The sequence below is a fragment of the Myotis lucifugus genome, unplaced genomic scaffold (assembly GCF_000147115.1).
Source record: "Myotis lucifugus unplaced genomic scaffold, Myoluc2.0 scaffold_22, whole genome shotgun sequence".
Classification (NCBI taxonomy): Eukaryota; Metazoa; Chordata; class Mammalia; order Chiroptera; family Vespertilionidae; genus Myotis; species Myotis lucifugus.
This window is the reverse complement of record NW_005871070.1, coordinates 11,837,266-11,844,819: the sequence shown is the minus strand read 5'-3', so window position 1 is coordinate 11,844,819 and position 7,554 is coordinate 11,837,266. Positions and strand designations below refer to the sequence as shown.

Sequence of the window (7,554 nt, the reverse complement as noted above, 5' to 3'; positions counted from 1 at the left end):
ATTCCCGTTCCCTGGTGCTTCGGTTGTCTGAAGCCCTGCAGCCGCTTCAGATTTCCGAGACATAGCTCCCAGAAGTTCCAGTTATGCCCGGAAATCCCGTTTCTCCTATGAGAGTTTGAGTTCTGTGAGACTCCCCGCGCGTTCCGAGCCCCTCCCTTGAGACTCACTACAGCTCGAGAATCGAGGCACTATGGCGGACGCGGCAGAACTCCAAGCGAGCGCCCACTCCGGGGTCTCTTAAGCAGGAACTGCACGGGCAGCGCCTGCGGGCGGGGCCGGCGTGCGCGCGTCGGCGGCGAGGGGCGGGGCCCTCGGCGTCACAAAGCGCACTCTGCCCACGTGACCCCGCGCTTTGTGACGCCAGAGCGCGGAACCGGAACCAGCCGAGAGAGCGGAAGAGACCATCGGCCTCGAAAGGGTGGGGGGAGGCTGCCAAGAGGGCCGACCCATTGGGCGGTTCTGGGAGGGGCGCTCAGATTTCAGCAGCTATTACCGGGCTAGTTTGCACCACAAACTGGGTTTCCGAGGGCTGCCCGGCTAACTCGCCTTGCCTACAACCCCCAACTCCTCCGAGCCCCCCAATTTAAGTAAACATTATGGTTGCGATGCAAGCACCCCCTAACTTTCCCTTCCAACAAACTCGGTACCCTAAGATATTCTAATGGAAATTATGAAGCAGCCCCAGGGTAGAATTTATAACCACTACCATACATTTTGGGGGAACACCCTGAATTTTGGGAGGTGAGCACACAATGCAAGATACAGATGTGTTATAGATCTGTACACTTGAAACTGATATGTCATTAAATTTAATTTCTAAAAATTTTCATTAAAAAATGTCACTTGGCCCTCGCTGGTGGCTCAGTTGGTTGGAGTGTCATCCCATACACCAAAAGGCTGTGGGTTCGATTCCTAGTCAGGGAACATACCTAGGTTTGGGGTTTTATCCACTGTCAGGCAAGTATGGGAGGCAGCCGATCGATGTTTCTCTGTCTCTGTCTCTGTTTCTGTCTCTCTCTCTTTCTCTCCCTTCCTCTCTCTAAAAAATCAATAAAAACATATTTTCTGGTGAGGATTTTAAAAAATGGTACTGGGTTTACTGGGTTGTTATGAATTAAATAAATGAGTACATTTCCATTATTTAGGACCATGCCGGGTACATGGTTCAATGTGTGTCAATAAATGTGGTTCAATCAATGTCAGTTTAACATCAACAATAAACCCGAAGTGGTCAGCACTACCATTATCTCCAATTTATAAACGAGGGAACTGAAACTAGCAATCATGAACTTTCTGAATTCCCACAATCAGGGCAATGCCTGTTCAGTGGCAGGTCCGAAATCTCATTTCTAATTATAAAAGCCGGGAGCTGTGCCAAGAATCCCCTCAGTGGACTGGAATATTTTCCCTTGGAGCATGGGGGTGTTAGTATTACAGCCATAAAATTCATAATATAATAAAATTGCATTCATAAACTGTAACACTCACTATCACTTACAACGCATTTTCCTCATCCTCGCTGAGCCAGTCACTGAGAACAAGGTCGCACGGCCCAGAGGTGGCCAGGTTTGCTAGGGACTTCCAAATCCCCACTCCAAATTCCCTCTGAACTTGGTTTAAATCCATCAGCATCTTGTCAGAAAAGTCTTCCTAAGGCAGCGGTTCTCAACCTGTGGGTCGCGACCCCTTTGGGGGTCGAATGACCCTTTCACAGGGATTGCCTAAGCCCATCGGAAAACACATATATAATTACATATTGCTTTTGTGATTAATCACTATGCTTTAATTATGTTCAATTTGTCACAATGAAATTGGGGGTCACCACAACATGAGGAACTGTATTAAAGGGTCGTGGCATTAGGAAGGTTGAGAACCACTGTCTTAAGGCGACCTTATCTGCAATCGAGATAGAGACAGACTCGTAGACAGAGCAGGCCACAGTCATTTCCTTTTAGAGGCTCCAACACTTGCCGTTTGACCTTTGGAAAGTAACTTAGGTTCTCTGGCCTTGGTTTCCTATAAGGCCCGTCTGATGGGCCCTGTGTGGCCGCACACAGAAGCGCCCAGTGCTTGGTTTCAGACTCTGCTGCTGTCTTGGCATTGCTCATCATTTTCATTTTCATTTCGACCTGAGCCCCACAAATTATGTAGCTGGTCTTGGTTAAAATAGTGCCTTGGGGGCAGGGGAGTGGGAAATGATACTCAGTGGGCACAGTTTCAGTTTTGCCAGATGCAAAAGTTAGAGATTTGTTGTACAAAAATGTGAATATATTTAATGTCACTGAGCTGTACACTTAAAAATGGTTAAGATGGTAAATTTTACATGTGTTTTTTTTTTTTTTTATAAAAAGGACAATAAAAACTCCCCAACGCCTTTCTGACGGGGTGATGAAGACAATGCCATGCAGTGCCTGGCGCAGAAGCACCATTTACTAGTAAGTGCTGTTTGGGAAGTAAAGTCAAGTGGCTGGTGCTGGAGGTGTCTCTTTGAAGTGCTTCCACTTGCATAAACAAAACACCAAAAACTATGGCTGGCATCCGCCACGGCTTCCTCTTCACCACGCCCTGTGCCACGCAGCCTTCCGGGCCTCCCGAGAACCCAGTGGGTAGGCCCCACTACCATCCCCATTTTACAAGCTTGGCAACAAGGTTCAGAGAGGTGAGGTCACATGCGTGAGGTCACCCGGAGCCGGGATGTAAACTGGGTGTGCCGGCTGGGAAGGGCATTCTCCTCACACTGACTGTTTTACGGCCAAGGAGGAAGGGGCTGCCCCTCTCCGGGGGCCAGGAGCAAAGCTGGCCCACTGCCAGCAGACTGTCCTGCCGGCTCGCCTCCCTCCGTCCCTGCTGATCCTCGGTTATCTCCGATCTCCTGCTTTTATCTCGTCTCTATTTCTAGATTAAGTTCCGGGAGGGCACGGACCTCATCTGCGTTGTCTCCGGCACCTGGCAGGCGCTGGGACACGTTTGTGGAGCCCCGAGGACTCTTGCTCAGTGGTCTGTCTGGCTCCTCCAGCACCGACAAGATCGGTAGATGAAAGCAGGCGGCGGCCTTGAGTCTCCCTCATACTGGGAAGGTCTCTGGAGGAAGTGCAAAGGGGTGCCCTTGCTTACATAGGCCTCTGCTCACGCTTGCGCACCCCCTCACCCACTCTGTGCCCACAATTGCTGGGCCTGTAGTCCTGGCACTGGCTCTGTGCACCATCTCCTTCATCCTTACCTGTGAACTAGGCGCTGCTCTTCTCGCTGGGCACAAGGAGCCCAAGGTCACAGCTGGTAGTGATGGAGCCAGGCTTCACCCCAGTGGGGAGCTTCCCTTCCCTGACAGGCCCTCCTGGTGGTGTGGGTCCCACCTGTGCGTGTCTCGGCATATACCTGGCCTTCGGTTGGCTCCTGGAGAACACTGGATGGGAGGTGGGGGGAGGTAGGAGAAAAGCATTCATTCCTTTCATAGGACTCATTGAGTGACAGCAGCGCACATGACCGGCCAGGCTTCTGCCAGCCTGGGGCTTTATTCTAGGGAGGGAGAGACGCGAGAAGCAGCTAGACAAGCAAGGCAAGGACATCGCTGCAGAATGTGCTAAGACTTAGCACATTAGTCGGCCAACTTATTTGTCAACAGAGCCAAATATCAACAGTACAACGATTGAAATTTCTTTTGAGGGCCAAATTTCTTAAACTTAAACTATATAGGTAGGTACATTGTTATTAACTTAATTAGGGTACTCCTAAGGCTTAGGAAGAGCCACACTCAAGGGGCCAAAGAGCCGCATGTGGCTCGCGAGCCGCAGTTTGCCGACCACTGCCTAAGTGTTATGAAGAAAATGAAGCGGAGTTGGGGAGATGGGGCCCAGTGGGGCGGGGGAGGGGGAGAGACTGACCGTCAGGAAAGGCCTTTGGAGGAGGTGACGTTGGAGCTGGCACTTGGATGACAAGAGAGGCGAGGTCCGAGGGAAAGACATTTCTGGGTGGAGAGAATGACAAGTGCAAGAGTCCTGAGGTGTGATACAGGCACAGTGAGGAGGCCGGTGTGGCTGATCGCGGATAAGGCGGGGTGACAGGCTTACGCCAGAGAGAAAAGCAGGGGCCAGATCCTGTAGGATGAGCGAAGCCATTCGAACAACTTTTGACTTGAGAGAGTAATGTTCTAGGAAAGCGTGACCCTTCGGGACCACCCTGTGTTAATGTTCTGGGCATTTGAGAATGGGGTGGGTGGGTACCATGGGTTCCTAAGACCCAAGTTACTGCTGAGCCATAAGGACCTTCACACATCCTGGAACTTGAAGAGGCCAGGAGAGCATGGGGTGCCAGGTGCGGTTTGTTTAAAAGGCAGAGGTGGGGTGACACATACCATGCATGGCTCAGAGCGTCTTCCCCAGGGTCACGTGACCAGGACTGCGGCTTCAGACAGGCGGGGAGAGATGGGCTCCCGCAGCCTGTTCTCCCTGCCACGCAGGCTGGGGACAGGTCTGATAGGAATGGTCGAGGGCGACCATGTCAATCGCGGCCTGGGGCTGGGCAGAGGGCCCACAGGGACTGGAAGTAGAAGCCCTCCTCTGTGAGGCAGGAAGAGGGAGGCTCGGCCAGGCTGGGCTTGTTCCAAACTCAGAGGCAAGAGGGTCTGCCCCACAGGCTGGTTAGGAGCCCCCGCCTTCTTGGTGGCGTGTGGCTAAGTGCACAGGTGCAGGCCGCATAGCACCCTTGTTTCAAATCCAAGTTTTGCCTGGGGCCCCCTTCCTTCCCTTTTTTCCCGGCCCCCCCCCCCCCCCCCCCGTTTCCTCACCGCCCAATGGAGCCCATGATAATAGCACCTCCATCACCGGCTATTCCAGGGAACGGCGCCCGAGAGCAGCGCCCCCGAGTGCGACATGGGCCATCCTTGTGCGATTCCACCGACCTCAGGCCCCTGAGGGAAGCATCATCATGACCAGATTTACAACCCAGAACTGAGCTTGGTGACCTTCCCGAGGTCACACTGAAAGTATTTTGTTGGCAAAACAAAAAGACAAAACCACACCTACCCCAAAGGCTCCCGCGAGCTGGCAGACAGGAGGCGGGAGCAGTGCCTTTCTTGCAGGGTGTCCTGAAGGTGCAACATGGCAGGGAGAGGCTGAGGCAGAGTTCCGGGCACGGTCACCCATCAGCCTTGCACAAGCCACAGCTCTGCGCGCTGGAGAAAATGAAGCCTTGAAACGGCGGGGAGCAGTCAAGCCGGGCAAAGGCGAGCGGGCTGGCTTCACTTGGGAGCAGGGACAGCACTGGGTGCTGCCTGTTTTCAAAGTCTGGACAAGTCTGTGCGTGGGCGGGGTGGGGGGTGTAGCTAGAACTCTGCTAGAATACTACCCGGCTTTACTGGCCCGCAGAACCCGAGGACTGGGCGCAACAAACACAGCCTCTGGAAACTGAGGGGGGATTCCTGGAAAGCAAGGTCCTGAGAAGGGAGCCCCAAACTCTCTCTCTGGGACCTCTGCCCCGATCTCCGGCAGCTCAGCTGAGGGGCTGGCTTTCAGCACTGGCCCCGCGGGAGGCGCGGGAGGGGCGGAGGGGGAGGCAGGCCTCAGCCTAGGCAGCTGCCTGCATAGAAAGGGGACAACACAACCCGCCAGGCCCTATAGGATACGAATAGTTAAGTGCATGGCATAGTAACAAACAGTGCCTCCAACGTATATACACACACATGTTTGTGTATGTGCATGTGCACATATTCATGCCACATGCAGATGTACACGCCCGTGGCTATACATCTAGAACATTTCCGGAAGGCTGAAAGGGCACACAAGCTGGTGAGCGTGGCTGCTTTATGGGAGGGGAAATGGTGTAAGAGGCAGAACCACTTTTGTCCCATTTTCATTTTTAAAAAAATCACATTCATTGATGTATAATTTTCATGCAGAAAAATTCACCCTTTTTGGTTTCTAATTTTCTGATTTTTGGCCAACACATACCATCACGTGACACCAGCACAGTCAGAATGCGGAGTATTGTCATCAGCCTCCAAAATGTGTGGTCGCCCCTCCCTCTCCCCCACCCCCGACTGTCCGTCCATCTGCTTTCTATTCCCCGTCTTGCCGCTGGCAGTGCGTGGTATGAATGGGATTGTACAGTGTGTCGCCTTTTGAGACCGACTTTTTTCACCTGACATGCTGCCTTTGAACTTCATGCTCGCGGTTCCTGCTTGTTTGGACTAACCCTTCATCGTAGGGACGCACGGGGGCGGAGGTGGGGGGGGGGGGGCGGTGCTCTAGCTGAATATGGGTTGTTTCTTGTCCTGGTGATTGTGAATACACTGCCTTCAATTCCATGGACTGGTTTTCATTTCTCGGTCAGTACCGAGGAATAGGTTATTGGGCCACAAGGTTAGGTGTCTGGTTTAACTTAGCAAAAAAGCCTGCCCAGCTGTTTCCCGGAGTGGCTCCATTTTGCATTCCCGCCAGCGATGTGTGAGGGGTTCCCGTGGCCTGTGGCCCGTCAGTGTGAGGGCTGTCTGTCTCTTTTCCTTGTGTGAGATACTCTAGTGCAGTGATGGCGAACCTATGACACGCGTGTCAGAGGTGACAAGCGAACTCATTTTTTTGGTTGATTTTTCTTTGTTAAATGGCATTTAAATATATAAAATAAATATCAAAAATATAAGTCTTTGTTTTACTATGGTTGCAAAGATCAAAAAAATTCTATATGTGACACGGCACCAGAGTTAAGTTAGGGTTTTTCAAAATGCTGACACGCTGAGCTTAAAAGGTTCGCCATCACTGCTCTAGTGGATCTGTAGGAGTGCCTCATGTGGTTCTCACATCAATTTCCCTAATGGTTGTTAAGCTGGAGCATCTTTTCATATGCTTGTTTGCTTATTTCATATGCTTATGTATCTTTACAACAGCATTTTTGAGACATAATTCACATACCATAACATTTACCTGGTAAACATATACAATTCATTGGCTTTAAGCCTATTCACAGATGTGTGCAACCATCACTACTATCTAATTTCAAACCATGTTCATCACCCCGTGCCCATCAGCAGTTATCCCCACCCCCTCCCCTGCCCTCCACCCAGGGCCTGGTGACCACTAACTCACTTCCTGTCTCGGTGGACTTGCCTCCTCTGGACATTGCCTATTCTGGACATATACATGGGATTATACAATACGTGGTCTTTTGCATCTGGCATCTTTCACTTAGTATAATATTCTCAAGGCTCATCCATGTTATAGCATGTATCAGTAATTCATTCTTTTTGTGGTTGAACGATATTCTATTGTATGAGTGTACTATTTTGTTTTTTCACTCAAGATGGACACTTGCCTTATTTCACTTTTTGGCTAGATGAACAATGCTGTTGTGGATATTCATGTACACGTTTTTATGTGGACACCTGTATTCATTTCTCTTTGAGCACTAACTTAGCAGTAAAATTCTTAACCAATGGTTAACGCTTTGTAAAAATTTTGATAAAAAGTAAAATGTTATTTTGAAACAACCATATTAATCCACATTCACTAAGAAATGTAGGAGGTCCGGAGTTTTCACTCCCACCACACTTGATCTTGAGAACAG

General features: G+C 50.7%; 1 protein-coding gene across 2 annotated transcripts in view; it reads right to left on the bottom strand.

Moving 5' to 3' along the window:
* The window catches only part of RBBP6 (RB binding protein 6, ubiquitin ligase), a 37,951-nt gene extending 32,770 nt beyond the window's left edge, over positions 1-5,181 (bottom strand). The window contains exons 1-3 of one of the 2 annotated variants that reach the window (XM_023751568.1): positions 5,022-5,181; positions 3,882-3,964; positions 3,221-3,403 (exon numbers count right to left, since the gene is read on the bottom strand). The gene's annotated coding sequence lies outside the window, so the exon portion shown is untranslated. The remainder of the gene's footprint in view (positions 1-3,220; positions 3,404-3,881; positions 3,965-5,021) is intronic. The other variant, XM_023751567.1, reaches the window with a different exon arrangement.
* Positions 5,182-7,554: the final 2,373 nt, after the last annotated feature.